Source organism: Eschrichtius robustus, chromosome 1 (assembly GCF_028021215.1).
Source record: "Eschrichtius robustus isolate mEscRob2 chromosome 1, mEscRob2.pri, whole genome shotgun sequence".
NCBI classification, from domain to species: Eukaryota; Metazoa; Chordata; class Mammalia; order Artiodactyla; family Eschrichtiidae; genus Eschrichtius; species Eschrichtius robustus.
Genome location: NC_090824.1, coordinates 137991980 through 138006551, shown reverse-complemented (window position 1 = coordinate 138006551; position 14572 = coordinate 137991980). Strand labels below are relative to the sequence as shown.

General features: G+C 41.0%; 1 protein-coding gene and 1 non-coding gene across 4 annotated transcripts in view; one reads left to right on the top strand and one right to left on the bottom strand.

Annotated features, from left to right (window-relative positions):
* The window catches only part of CHRNA5 (cholinergic receptor nicotinic alpha 5 subunit), a 53949-nt gene that overhangs the window by 17319 nt on the left and 22058 nt on the right, over positions 1-14572 (top strand). The window lies entirely within an intron of this gene.
* Positions 5525-5617, bottom strand: LOC137776927 (small nucleolar RNA SNORD116). The gene has a single exon (XR_011076358.1). It is a non-coding gene; the product is annotated as a small nucleolar RNA SNORD116 (small nucleolar RNA).

Here is a 14572-nt window from a genome sequence, read left to right as displayed (position 1 = left end):
ATCCCAGTCTCAATTTCAGTGCTTGTGATTGGTCTGTTTATATTTTGTATTTTTTCCTGGTTCAGTCTTGGAAGGTGGTGCTTTTCTAAGAATTTGTCCATTTCTTCCTGGTTGTCCATTTTATTGGCATATAGTTGCTTGTAGTAATCTCTCATGATCCTTTGTATTTCTGCGGTGTCAGTTGTTACTTATCCTTTTTCATTTCTAAATCTATTGATTTGAGTCTTCTCCCCTTTTTTCTTGATAAGGCTGGCTAATGGTTTATCAATTTTGTTTATCTTCTCAAAGAACCAGCTTTTAGTTTTATTGATCTTTGCTATTGTTTCCTTCATTTCTTTTTCATTTATTTCTGATCTGATATTTATGATTTCTTTCCTTCTGCTAACTTTGAGGTTTTTTTGCTCTTCTTTCTCTAATTGCTTTAGGTGTAAGGTTAGGTTGTTTATTTGAGATGTTTCTTGTTTCTTGAGGTAGGATTGTATTGCTATAAACTTCCCTCTTAGAACTGCTTTTGCTGCATTCCCTAGGTTTTGGGTCATTGTGTTTTTGTTTGTTTGTTTTTTTAACATCTTTACTGGAGTATAATTGCTTTACAATGGTGTGTTAGTTTCTGCTTTATAACAAAGTGAATCAGTTATACATATACATATGTTCCCATATCTCTTCCCTCTTGCGTCTCCCTCCCTCCCACCCTCCCTATCCCACCCCAGGGTCATTGTGTTTTAATTGTCATTTGTTTCTAGTATTTATTGATTTCCTCTTTGATTTCCCCAGTGATCTCTTTGTTATTTAGTAGTGTATTGTTTAGCCTCCATGTGTTTGTATTTTTTACAGATTTTTTTCCTGTAATTGATATCTAGTCTCATAGCATTGTGGTCGGAAAAGATACTTGATACAATTTCAATTTTCTTAAATTTACCAAGGCTTGATTTGTGACCCAAGATATGATCTATCCTGGAGAATGTTCTGTGAGCACTTAAGAAGCAAGTGTATTCTGTTGTTCTTGGACAGAATGTCCTATAAATATCAATTAAGTCCATCTTCTTTAATGTATCATTTTAAAAGCTTGTGTTTCCTTATTTATTTTCATTTTGGATGATCTGTCCATTGGTGAAAGTGGGGTGTTAAAGTCCCCAACTATGACTGTGCTACTGTTGATTTCCCTTTTTGTGGCTGTTAGCATCTGCCTTATGTATTGAGGTGCTCCTGTGTTGGGTGCATAAATATTTACAATTGTTATATCTTCTTCTTGGATTGATCCCGTGATCACTATGTAGTGTCCTTCTTTGTCTCTTATAATAGTCTTTATTTTAAAGTCTACTTTGTCTGATATGAGAATTGCTACTCCAGCTTTCTTTTGATTTCCATCTGCATGGAATATCTTTTTCCGTCCCCTCACTTTCAGTCTATATGTGTCCCTAGGTCTGAAGTGGGTCTCTTGTAGAGAACATATATATGGGTGTTGTTTTTGTATCCATTCAGCAAGCCTGTGTCTTTTGGTGGGAGCATTTAATCCATTTACATTTAGGGTAGTTATCGATATGTATGCTCCTATTACCATTTTCTTAACTGTTTTGGGTTTGTCATTGTAGGTCTTCTCCTTCTCTTGTGTTTCCTGCCTAGAGAAGTTCCTTTGGCATTTGTTGTAAAGCTGGTTTGGTGGTGCTGAATTCTCTTAGCTTTTGCTTGTCTGTAAAGGTTTTAATTTCTCCATTGAATCTGAATGAGATCCTTGCTGCGTAGAGTAATCTTGGTTATAGGTTTTTCCCTTTCATCACTTTAAATATGTCCTGCTGCTCCCTTCTGGCTTGCAGAGTTTCTGCTGAAAGATCAGCTGTTAAACTTATGGGGATTCCCTTGTATGTTATTTGTTGTTTTTCCCTTGCTGCTTTTAATATTTTTTCTTTGTATTTAATTTTTGATAGTTTGATTAATATGTGTCTTGGCATGTTTGTCCTTGGATTTATCCTGTATGGGACTCTCTGGGATTCCTGGACTTGACTGACTCTTTCCCTTCCCATAGTAGGGAAGTTTTCAACTATAATCTCTTCAAATATTTTCTCAGTCCCTTTCTTTTTCTCTTCTTCTTCTGGGACCCCTATAATTTAAATGTTGGTGTGTTTAATGTTGTCCCAGAGGTCTCTGAGACTGTCCTCAATTCTTTTCATTCTTTTTTCTTTATTCTGCTCTGTGGTAGTTATTTCCACGATTTTATCTTCCAGGTCCCTTATCCATTCCTCTGTCTCAGTTATTCTGCTATTGATTCCTTCTAGAGAATTTTAAATTTCATTTATTGTGTTGTTCATCGTTGTTTGTTTGCTCTTTAGTTCTTCTACGTCCTTGTTAAACGTTTCTTGTATTTTCTCTATTCTGTTTCCAAGATTTTGGATCATCTTTACTATCATTACTCTGAATTCTTTTTCAGGTAGACTGCCTATTTCCTCTTCATTTGTTTGGTCTGGTGGGTTTTTACCTTGCTCCTCCATCTGCTGTGTGTTTCTCTGTCTTCTCATTTTGCTTAACTTACTGTGTTTGGAGTCTCCTTTCTGCAGGCTGCAGGTTCATAGTTCCCATTGTTTTTGGTGTCTGCCCACAGTGGCTAAGGTTGGTTCAGTGGGTTGTGTAGGCTTCCTGGTGGAGGGGACTAGTGCCTGTGTTCTGGTGGATGAGGCTGGATCTTGTCTTTCTCGTGGGCAGGACCACGTCCCTTGGTGTGTTTTGGGGTGTCTGTGACCTTATTATGATTTTAGGCAGCCTCTCTGCTAATGGTTGGGGTTGTGTTCCTGTCTTGCTAGTTGTTTGGCTTGGGGTGTCCAGCACTGTAGCTTGCTGGTCGTTGAGTGGAGCTGGGTCTTAGCCTTGAGATGGAGATCTCTGGGAGAGCATTTGCTGTTTGATATTACATGGAGCCAGGAGGTCTCTGGTCAACCAATGTCCTGAACTCAGCTCTCCCACCTCAGAGGCACAGGCCTGACACCCCGCCGGAGCACCAAGATTCTGTCAGCCAGATGGCTCAGAAGAAAAGGGAGAAAAAAAGAAAGAAAGAAAAAATAAAGTTATTAAAATAAAAATTTTTTTAAATATTAAAAAAATTAAAAAATAGCAAAAAAATAAGAGAGCAACCAAACCAAAAAAGAAATCCACCAACGATAACAAGTGCTAAAAAATATACTAAAAAAAGACAAAAAAACCCCAAAAAACAGACAGACAGAACCCTAGGACAAATGATAAAAGCAAAGCTATACAGACAAAATCACACAAAGAAGCATACACATACACACTCACAAAAAGAAAAAGGAAAAAAATATATATATTAAAAAAAGGAAGCGAGCAACCAAATCAATAAATCTACCAATGATAATAAACTCTAAATATTAAACTATGGTAAACATAAAACCAGAAACAAATTAGATGCAGAAAGCAAACCCCAAGTCTACAGTTACTCCCAACATCCACCACCTCAATTTTGGGATGATTCGTTGTCTATTCAGGTATTCCACAGATGCAGGGTACATCAAGTTGATTGTGGAGATTTAATCCACTGCTCCTGAGGCTGCTGGGAGAAATTTCCCATTCTCTTCTTTGTTCTCACAGGTCCTGGGGTTCATCTTTGGATTTCGCCCTGCCTCTGCGTTTAGGTCACCTGAGGTCATCTATTCTTCACTCAGACAGGACGGGGTTAAAGTAGCAGCTGATTAGGGGGCTCTGGCTCGCTCAGGCCAGGGGAAGAGAGGGGTACAGAATGCGGGGCGAGCCTGCGGCGGCAGAGGCCGGCATAACGTTGCAACAGCCTGAGGCGCGCTGTGTGTTCTCCCAGGGAAGTTGTCCCTGGATCATGGGACCCTGGCAGTGGCGGGCTGCACAGGCTCCCGGGATGTGAGGTGTGGATAGTGCTCTGTGCTTGCACACAGGATTCTTGGTGGCTGCAGCAGCAGACTTAGCGCTTCATGCCCGTCTCTGGTGTCTGCGCTGATAGACGCGGCTTGCGCCTGTCTCTGGAGCTTGTTTAGGCGGTGCTCTGAATCCCTTCTCCTCGCGCACCCCGAAACAATGGTCTCTTGCCTCTTAGGCAGTTCCAGACTTTTTCCTGGACTCCTGCCTGGCTAGCTGTGGCGCACTAGCCCCCTTCAGGCTGTGTTCACGCAGCCAACCCCAGTCCTCTCCCTGGGATCTGAACTCCGAAGCCGGAACCTCAGCTCCCAGCCCCCACCTGCTCCGGCGGGTGAGCAGACAAGCCTCTCAGGCTGGTGAGTGCTGGTCGGCACTGATCCTCTGTGCGGGAATCTCTCCACATTGCCCTCTGCACCCCTGTTGCCGCACTCTCCTCCGTGGCTCCAAAGCTTCCTCCCCCGCCCACCTGCCGTCTCCGCCCGTGAAGGGGCTTCCTAGTGTGTGGAAACCTTTCCTCCTTCACAGCTCCCTCCCAGATGTGCAGGTCCTGTCCCTATTCTTTTGTCTCTGTTTTTTCTTTTTTCTTTTGCCCTACCCAGGTATGTGGGGAGTTTCTTGCTTTTGGGGAAGTCTGAGGTCTTCTGCCAGCATTCAGTAGGTGTTCTGTAGGAGTTGTTCCACATGTAGATGTATTTCTGATGTATTTGTGGGGAGGAACGTGATCTCCACGTCTTACCCCTCTGCCGTCTTGAAGGTCTCCTCGTATTATTTTTGCTAACACCCTTTTGAAACTAAAAAGCAACTATATGAATCCTGTGAATTAATTTATAAGTAGAGATGTTGAACAGTTTTGGAAATATATGCATCTTATAAATCAAAGCCTATTTAGCAAGTAGGTTAATTTTTTTTTAACATCTTTATTGGAGTATGATTGCTTTACATTGTTGTGTTTGTTTCTGTTGTATAACAGAGTGAATCAGCTATACGTATACATACATCCCCATATCCCCTCCCTCTTGGCTCTCCCTCCCACCCTCCCTATCCCACTCCTCTAGGTGGTCACAAAGCACCGAGCTGATCTCCCTGTGCTACTGGGCTGCTTCCCACTAGCTGTCTATTTTACATTTGGTAGTGTATATATGTCCATGCCACTCTCTCACTTCGTCCCAGCTTACCCTTCCCCCTCCCCCTGTCCTCAAGTCCATTCTCTGTGTCTGTGTCTTTATTCCTGTCCTACCCCTAGGTTCTTCAGAACCATTTTCTTAGATTCCATATATATGTGTTAGCATATGATATTTGTTTTTCTATTTCTGACTTACTTCACTGTGTATGACAGACTCTAGGTCCATCCCCATCACTACAAATAACTCAGTTTCGTTTCTTTTTATGGCTGAGTAATATTCCATTGTATATATGTGCCACATCTTTATCCATTCATCTGTCGATGGACACTTAGGTTGCTTCCATGTCCTGGCTGTTGTAAATAGTGCTGCAAAGAACATTGTGTTACATGACAAGCAGGTTAATATTGTATTAGATAAATTGTTGTTTTATGGCAGGTATTAACGCATTCACAGTGTTTCAGTTCAACTGTGAATTGTTGTTTTTATTATTTTTTTTATTTTTATTTTTTGGACCTCAGTTTCGATGAGGAGACGGTAGAGTGTTCTCACTCATTTTGTTCAGATTTTCCAAGGGATGCATACAAGGGAGTCATCATCTATCCGAGCACATGCTGGGACGCTGCAGAACCTGACAGGGCAGGCCGCGTGGTTCTGCGGAGGAGCCAGTGACTCCAGAGTACTCCAACAGCCTGGGGAATCCACAGCCCCCAGGCCACTCAGCAAGAGGAACAGTCAATCTGTGCTTGCAGCCACTGGGCCCATCCGAGGAAACCCTAATATCCAATGGCACATCTTGGGATGGCTGAAGGTCTACCGTCCTGTGGTATCCACAGCCACACTTGGCACCCTGGGCCCACCTCACTTCTTCCAGGTCTCCCTACCACCTCCAGTCCTCAGACCACGTGAAGGTCTTCTTGTCTTCGCCGATGGCCAGCCTTGCCCAGCAAGTACACCTGAGAAGTGGACAGAAATCATGCAGGCTTCAGAATTGGACCCGGGTCCTCGAGAACGCGATTCATGCAAACATTTACCTGGGCGTGAGCCCTGCACCTGCTTCCCAAGTACCTCTTTCACTTAGGAGAACTGAATGCATGTCTGACAGCACAACTGCAGGAAGGTAGGCACGTAGGTGGGCCCGCGTGTGAGGGTGTGTATGTGTGTGTGCGTGCGTGCGTGTGTCTTCCATTGCATGCAAGGACGTGCTTGCGGGTTTCTGTGTGTGCCTCTGTATCTGCGTCTGGGTCTCTGCGTGTCCCTTTGCTCCTCTGCAGAGCTTCGAACAGTAAAAGCCACACCTTATACGCAGAGCCCTGGCCTCGCACCCTCCCACTGAATGGAGAAAGACCCTAGCCGCCTTCAAGAGGCCGCATGCGAACTTTGACCCCGATGGGCTGTTGAAATAGGCCACAGGCTCCCACTCTCCAGCAGCCCCACCTTCTGACCAAAGCACATAGACTTGAGGAACCGGCCTCCCGGCCGTGGGTGTAACATCTATGTGAACCTGGAGACCCTGCCAGCTACTAGCACATCTGATGTGCCCTTGGGGCCACTCCCAGCGTTTCCGGGAACAAGGGAACCTCCCATGGGCAGGCTGACTCCACCCTGCAGCTGGCTACAGGCAAGATGCAGCCCGTCTTCCTCTCAAGGGGCCAAAGGAATTCAGCCCAGGTGCCACTTCAGGCCAACTAGGCCAGATCACCTTCCGGGGACCCGCGGGGACCCACATGGACGCCGACCATGGAAGCAGTGGTCTTCAGCAACCATGACCCAGGGTCAAACCCCATGGCGGAAACTAGGCCACCTTTCCGGTCACATTCCGGCCAGCTCCCCAGCGGCAAGATTTGCGGCCCTGACCCCCGAGGAAACGCTCAAATGCTCAACAGCCTTGTCCCACGTGCCCTCCTCCTGCCCGCAGGGCGACTCGACCCAACTGAAAGCCACAGACGCCATGCAAACACGTGGACACTGAGCACCAGGGAAGACAGACAGCAAGCATGTCCGCTTGGATGACGGCGACCCCACCCCATGCATCCTGGCACCTCTCCTCCGACACAGCAACACTACTGAGGACCTCACAGAGATCCAAGGCGCTGTCCCCGAGGACCACAGACAGACTTCAAATGGAAGACCTCTGCCACGCGAGGGGACCTGGAACCCTGAAAGGGAGCAAGTGGCTGTCCACGGCAGCCGTGAGTTGTTGTTTTTACATGGCACAGTATTGTTTTTCAAACCTAGCTCAGTTTCTATCCATAGCTTCCCTGAACTATACAAAGACTTCACTCAGTGACCTGTGGAGAACAAAAGTATTTATTTTGTCCCAATGAATTGAGACTGCTTGTACACTTTTGGAGAAATATGTTAATTTATAAAGATTTTGTATATACTTGTTTAGAAAATTGATTACATCCTTTGATGCACAGAAGTTTTTAAGTTAGATATAGTCTCATTTGTCTATTTTTGTTTGTATTGCTTGTGCTTTTGGTGTCATTTCCAAGAAATCATTGCCAAATCCAGTATCATGAAGCTTTTCCCCTATGTTTTCTTCTTGGAGTTTTATGGTTTTGGGTCTTAAATTTAGGTCTTTAATCCATTTTTAGCTGATTTTTGTATATGGTGTTAGGTAAGCATCCAACTTAATTCTTTTGCATGTGGCTAACCAGTTTTCCCAACACTATTTGTTGAAGAAACTGTCCTTTCCCACATTGAGTGGTCCTGGCACCTTTGTCCTGTAAGCCTTTTAATGACTTCATAATATGTCATGTAATGGATATGTTATACTCTCATTGTTTGTTTTGTTTCCAGATTTTTGCTACAGTGTTTACTGTGGTAAACATTCTTGTGCATATGTCCTTATGTACTAGTGCTTTTATTGCTGTGGGAGTTAGGTGTGGGGTTGCTGAGTCAAGGGAATATATACTTTTATTTTTTGATAAATTTTGCAAGATTAAAATATTACAAGATTACTTTTCCAAAAGGCAGTAACACTTTACATTTCTATCACCATTGTTTGAGAGCAGCAGGATTCTTCTTCTATCCTAGGACCATTGGTATCAGGAAGGCCTCTCCCAGGGGAGGGATCACATATATGACTAAGAAAAATAAAGATGTTTCTCTGTATCGTTATATATGTTAGTGCTTAACATTTAAATGCATGAAGAGTCCCCTATTCTCATTTTCCATAACCTCAAGAAGCCTACTGAGTAAGAGGAAAGAGGATTGATCTGGGTTGCAATTAGAGTTCTGTGATTAACTGGCACTTAACCTATAAAGGTGGAATCACTTGATGTGGAAAAACCATGGACTTGGGTGACAAACCTGGCTTCAAAGCCTTGTGACAAGTCAGCTTCCCAGCCTTTTGCTGTATGATCCTGGGCAAATGACAACCTCTCAGAACTTTAGTCTCTTCACTTATAAAGGATGTTTGCACATTTGCTGTTGACACTTTAAAAATGTGCTGTTGACACTTTAAAAGTGTGCTGTTGAGGTTTACAAAGAAAAAAAATGTGCAGTTGATATTTGTATTACTCAAATGCTGGCTTAGTCCATTTGGGCTGCTATAGCAAAATGCCACACACTGAGTAGCTTATACGCAACAGGAATTTATTTCTCACACTCCTGGGGGCTGGAAGTCTGAGATCAGTGTGGTTGGATGAGGGCCCTCTTCCAGGTCTCAGACTTCTTGTTGTGTCCTTTTATGGCAGAATGTGCTAGGGAGCTCTCTGGAGCCTTTTTATAAGGCCCTAGCCCTGTTCATGAGGATTCCACCCTCATGACTTAAGCACCTCCCAAAGGCCCTACCTACCAATACCATAACCTTTGGAGGTTAGGATTTCAACATGAATTTTGGGAAGAAACAAACATTCAGACCATTCAAGTACCATAATCTATTATTAAAATAGTTATCAAAATAGATTAAAGGCAAAACCATGGAGACAGTAAAAAATTCAGTGATTGCCGGGGGTTGAAGGGGGAGAGATGAATAAGCAGAGCACAGAGAATTTTTAGGGCAGTGAAAATACTGTAGGATGCCGTAATGATGGGTTCATGCCATCATACATTTGTCCAAACCCATAGAATATATAACATCAAGAGGCAATTGTAATGTAAACTATAGATTTTGGTGATAATGATGTATCAGTGTGGGTTCATCAGTTGCAAGGAATGTTCTGCTCTGGTGGGGATGTTGATAATGGGGGAGGCTATGCATGTGGAGGGGGCAGTGCATATAAAAATCTCTGTACCTTCCCCTCAGATTTGCTATGAACCTCAAACTGCTCTAAAAGGTATTATTTTTTTAAATTATTTATGATCACCATAGTAAGTCTGGTTAACATCCGTCACCATACACAGTTACAAATTTTTTTTGTGTGATGAGAACTTTCAAGATTCACTCTCTTAGCAACTTTCAAATATGTAACATGGTTTTATTAACTACAGTCACCATGCTGTACATTACGTCCCCATGACTTATTTTATAATGGGAATTTTTTACGTTTTGAGCCCCTTCACCCATTTCTCCCACCCCCCACTCCCTGTTCCTCTGTATCTATGAACTGGGTTTTTTTTGTTTTTCCTTTTTTTTTAAAGATTCCACATATAAGTGAGATCATATAGTATTTGTCTTTCTCTGTCTGACTTATTTCACCTAGCATAATGCCCTCAAGGTCCATCCATGTTGTCGCAAATGGCAGGATTTCCTTCTTTTTGATGGTTGAATAACATTCCATTGTGTGTGTGTGTGTGTGTGTGTGTGTGTGTGTGTATATATCACATTTTCTTTATTCATCCATTGGTGGACACTGAGGTTGTTTCCATATCTTGGCTATTGTAAGTAATGCTGCAGTGAACATGGGTTACGTATATCTTTTTGAGTTAGTGTTTTTGTTTTCCTTGGGTAAAGCCCCTGAAGTAGAATTGCTGGATCATATGATAGTTATATTTTTGATTTTTTGAGGAACCTCCATACTGTCTTCCATAGTGGCTGCACTGATTTACATTCCCACCAATAGTGCACAAGGGTTCCCTTTTCTCTACATCCTCACCAGTGCTTCTCAGTACATTTTCATGTACTTGTTGGCCAGCTGTATGTCTTCTTTGTAAAAGTGTCTATTCAGATCCTCTGCCCATTTTTTAATTGGATTGTTTGGGGTTTTTTTTTGCCATTGAATTGTATGTGTTCTTTATATATTTTGGATATTAACCCCTTCTCAGGTGTATGATTTGCAAATAACTTCTCCCATTCTGTAGGCTGCCTTTTCATTTTGTTGGTAGTTTTCTTTGCTTTGTAGAAGCTTTTTAGTTTGATGTAGTTCCACTTGTTTATTTTCGCTTTTGTTGGCTTTGCTCTTGGTGCCAAATCCAAAGAATCATCACCAAGACCAATGTCAAGGAGCTTACTGACTATGTTTTCCTCTAGTTTTATGATTTCAGGTCTTATGTTCAAGTCTTTAATCCATTTTGCGTTAATTTTTGTGTATGGTGTAAGACAGTGGTCCAGTTTCTTTCTTTTGCATGTGTCTGTCCAGTTTCCCCAGGACCATTTATTGAAGAGGCTGTCCTTTCCCCATTGTGTATATCTATCTATCTATATACATTTTTAAAATTGAAGTATAGTTGACTTACAATATTATATTAGTTTCAGGTGTACAATGTACTGATTCAATATTTTTATAGATTACACACCATATAAACGTATTGACTATGTTCCCTGTGCAGCATATTACATCCCTGTGACTTATTCATTTTATAACCCATTGTATATTCTTGGCTCCTTTATCATAAATCAGTTGACCATATATGTGTAGGTTTATTTGTGGGATCTCTATTCTGTTCCATTGATCTATGTGTCTGTTTGTATGACAATACCATACTGTTTTGATTGTTGTAGCTTTGTAATGTAGTTTGAAACCAGGGAACGTGATCCCATCAGCTTTGTTCTTTCTCAAGATTGTTTTGGCTATTTGGAGTCTTTGGTGTTTCCATACAAATTTTAGGATTGTGTATTCTATTTCTGTGAAAAATGCCATTGGAATTTTGATAGAGATTTTATTGAATCTGTACATTGCTTTGGGCAGTGTGGACATTTTAACAATACTAATTCTTCTAATCCATGAGCATAGTATATCTCTCCCTTTATTTGTGTCTTCTTCAATTTCTTTCATCAATGTCTTACAGCTTTCATTCTACAGGTTTGTCACCTCCTTGGTTAAATTTATTCCTAGGTATCTTTTTCTTTTTGATGCAACTGTAAATGGGATTGTTTTCTTAACTTCTCTTTCTGATAGTTTGTTATTAGTGTATACAAAAGCAACAGATTTTTGTATATTCATTTTGTATCCTGCAACTTTAAACTGAATTCCTTTATTCTAAAAGTTATTTGATGGAGTCTTTAGGGTTTTCTCTCTGTATAATATCATGTCATCTGCAAATAGTGACAGTTTTACTTCTTCCTCTGCTATTTGGATGCCTTTTATCTCTTTTTCTTGCTTAATTGCTCTTGCTAGGATTTCCAATACTATGTTGAATAAAAGTGGTGAGAATGGGCATCCTTGTCTTGTTCCTGATCTTAGAAGAAAAGCTTTCAGCTTTTCAACATTGAGTATGATGTTAGCTATGGACTTGTTGTATATGGCCTTTATTATGTTGAGGTATGTACCCTCTATATCTGCTTTGTTGAGAGTTTTTAATCACAAATGGATGCCGAATTTTGTCAAATGCTTTTCTGCATCTATTGAGATGACCATATGATTTTTTTTAATATAAATCTGATTCTTTTTTAAAAATTAATTAATTTATTTATTTATTTATTTTTGGCTGTGTTGGATGTCCGTTTCTGTGCGCGGGCTTTCTCTAGTTGCGGCGAGCGGGGGCCACTCTTCATCGCGGTGCGCAGGCCTCTCACTGTCGCGGCCTCTCTTGTTGCAGAGCACAGGCTTCAGATGCGCAGGCTCAGTAGTTGTGGCTCACGGGCTTTGTTGCTCCACAGCATGTGGGATCTTCCCAGACCAGGGCTCAAACCCGTGTCCCCTGCATTGGCAAGCAGACTCTCAACCACTGCGCCACCAGGGAAGCCCGACCATATGATTTTTGTGAATTTAATTTAATTTGACTTTTTTATTCAGCAGGTTCTCATTAGTTATCTATTTTATACATATTAGTGTATATATGTCAATCCCAATCTCCCAGTTCATCCCACCAGCACCCCCCAACACCCTGCTTTCCCCTCTTGGTGTCCATACGTTTGTTCTCTCCATCTGTGTCAACCATATGATTTTTATCCTTCATTTTGTTAATGTGTATCACACTGATTGACTTCTGGTTATTGAATCATCCTTGCATCCCTTGAATAAATCCCGCTTGACCATAGTGTATGATTGTTTAAATGTATTGTTAAATTTGGTTTGCTAATATCTTGTTGAGGATTTTTGCATCTATGTTCATCAGGGATATTAGTCTGTTATTTTCTTTTCTTGTGGCATCCTTGTCTGATTTTGGTATCAGGGTAGTGTTTGCCTTGTAAAATGAGTTTGGAAGTGTTCCTTCCTATTTTTTGGAAGCGTTTGAGAAGGACTGGTATTAATTCTTCTTTAAATGTTTGGTAGAATTCACCAGTGAAGTGCTCGTTTTGTCCTGGACTTCTGTTTGTTGGGAGGAACGAAGTCTTATTTTTTAAAAAATAGGCTATTCCTGGGAAAGTTATAAAACATCAAAAAGAAATAAGGAGGGGCTTCCCTGGTGGCACAGTGGTTGAGAATCTGCCTGCCAATGCAGGGAACACGGGTTCAAGCCCTGGTTTGGGAAGATCCCACATGCCATGGAGCAACTAGGCCCGTGAGCCACAACTACTGAGCCTGCGCGTCTGGAGCCTGTGCTCTGCAACGAGAGGCCGCAATAGTGAAAGGCCCGCGCACTGCGATGAAGAGTGGCCCCCGCTTGCCGCAACTAGAGAAAGCCCTCGCACAGAAACGAAGACCCAACACAACCATGAATAAATAAAAAAATTAAAAAAAAAGAAATAAGGAAAATAAATGCAGTGGCATTGCACATTAAGTTTTATGTTTATTAAGAAAACATATGGGGTAATTGTTCAAATAGGTTTTCTGAAGGTTATACCTATACTGTTTGTTATATTTTCTCAATTCTGATTTACTATTATAGTTGTACATCTATTTCTCAGTCATTAGTCATAAAGAGGTTCTCTTTTAATAACAGCTTTATTGAGATACAATTCACATACCATATAATTCATCTATTTAAAGTGTATAATTCAGTGGATTTTACTATATTCAGATGCAGCCATCACCACAGTTGATTTTAGAACATTTTCATATCCCCCCCAAAGCACCCTCTCTCTAGGCAATCAAAAATCTGCTTTCTGTTTCTATAGATTTGCCTATTCTGGATATTTCATGTAAATGGAATCATATAATATGTGGTCTTTCGTGACTGGCTTCTTTTATTAGCATAATGTTTTCAAGGTTCATCTAGGTTCTAGCATGAATCAGTAATTCATTCATTTTTATGTCCAAATAATATTCCATTAGATATACTATGTTTTATCCATTTATCATTTGCTGGGCATTTGCATTGTTTCTACTTTTTGGCTATTATGAATAATGCTGCTATGAACATTCATATACAAGTTTTTGTATGGACGTCGGTTTTCATTTCTCGTGAGTATATACCTAGGAGTGGAATTGCTAGGTCTATGGTCACCCTTTAACTTTTTAGGAACTGCCAGACTGTTTTCCAAAGCAACAGTACCATTTTACATCCCCACTAGCAGTGTATGAGGGTCCCAATTTCTCCATATTTTTACCAACACTCGTTATTATCTGTTATTTATTATAGCCATCTTAGTGGGTATGATGTGGTATATCATGGTTTTGATTTGCATCTTCCTGATGGCTAAAGGTTTTGAACATCTTTTCATGTACTTGTTGGACTTTCTTCTTTTAGATAACTTACCTATTTTTAAATTGGGTTGATTAGGTTGTTGGGGCTTTTATTATACAAGTCCCTTGTCAGATGTATGATTTGCAAAAACTTTCTCCTGGTTCCCTCTTTTTTTTTTAAATTTAGTTTTATTTATTTATTTATACAGCAGGTTCTTATTAGTTATCCATTTTATACATATTAGTGTATATATGTCAATCCCAATCTCCCAATTCATCACACCACCACCCACCCCCACCACTTTCCCCCCTTGGTGTCCATACGTTTGTTTGCTACATCTGTGTCTCAATTTCTGCCCTGCAAACTGGTTCATCTGTACCATTTTTCTAGATTCCACATACATGTGTTAATATACAATATTTGTTTTTCTCTTTCTGACTTACTTCACTCTGTATGACAGTCTCTAGATCCATCCACGTCTCAACAAATGACTCAATGTCGTTCCTTTTTATAGCTGAGTAATATTGCATTGTATATATGTACCACCTCTTCTTTAACCGTTCATCTGTCTATGGGCATTTAGGTTACTTCCATGTCCTGGCTATTGTAAATAGTGCTGCAATGAACATTGGGGTGCATGTGTCTTTTTGAATTATGGTTTT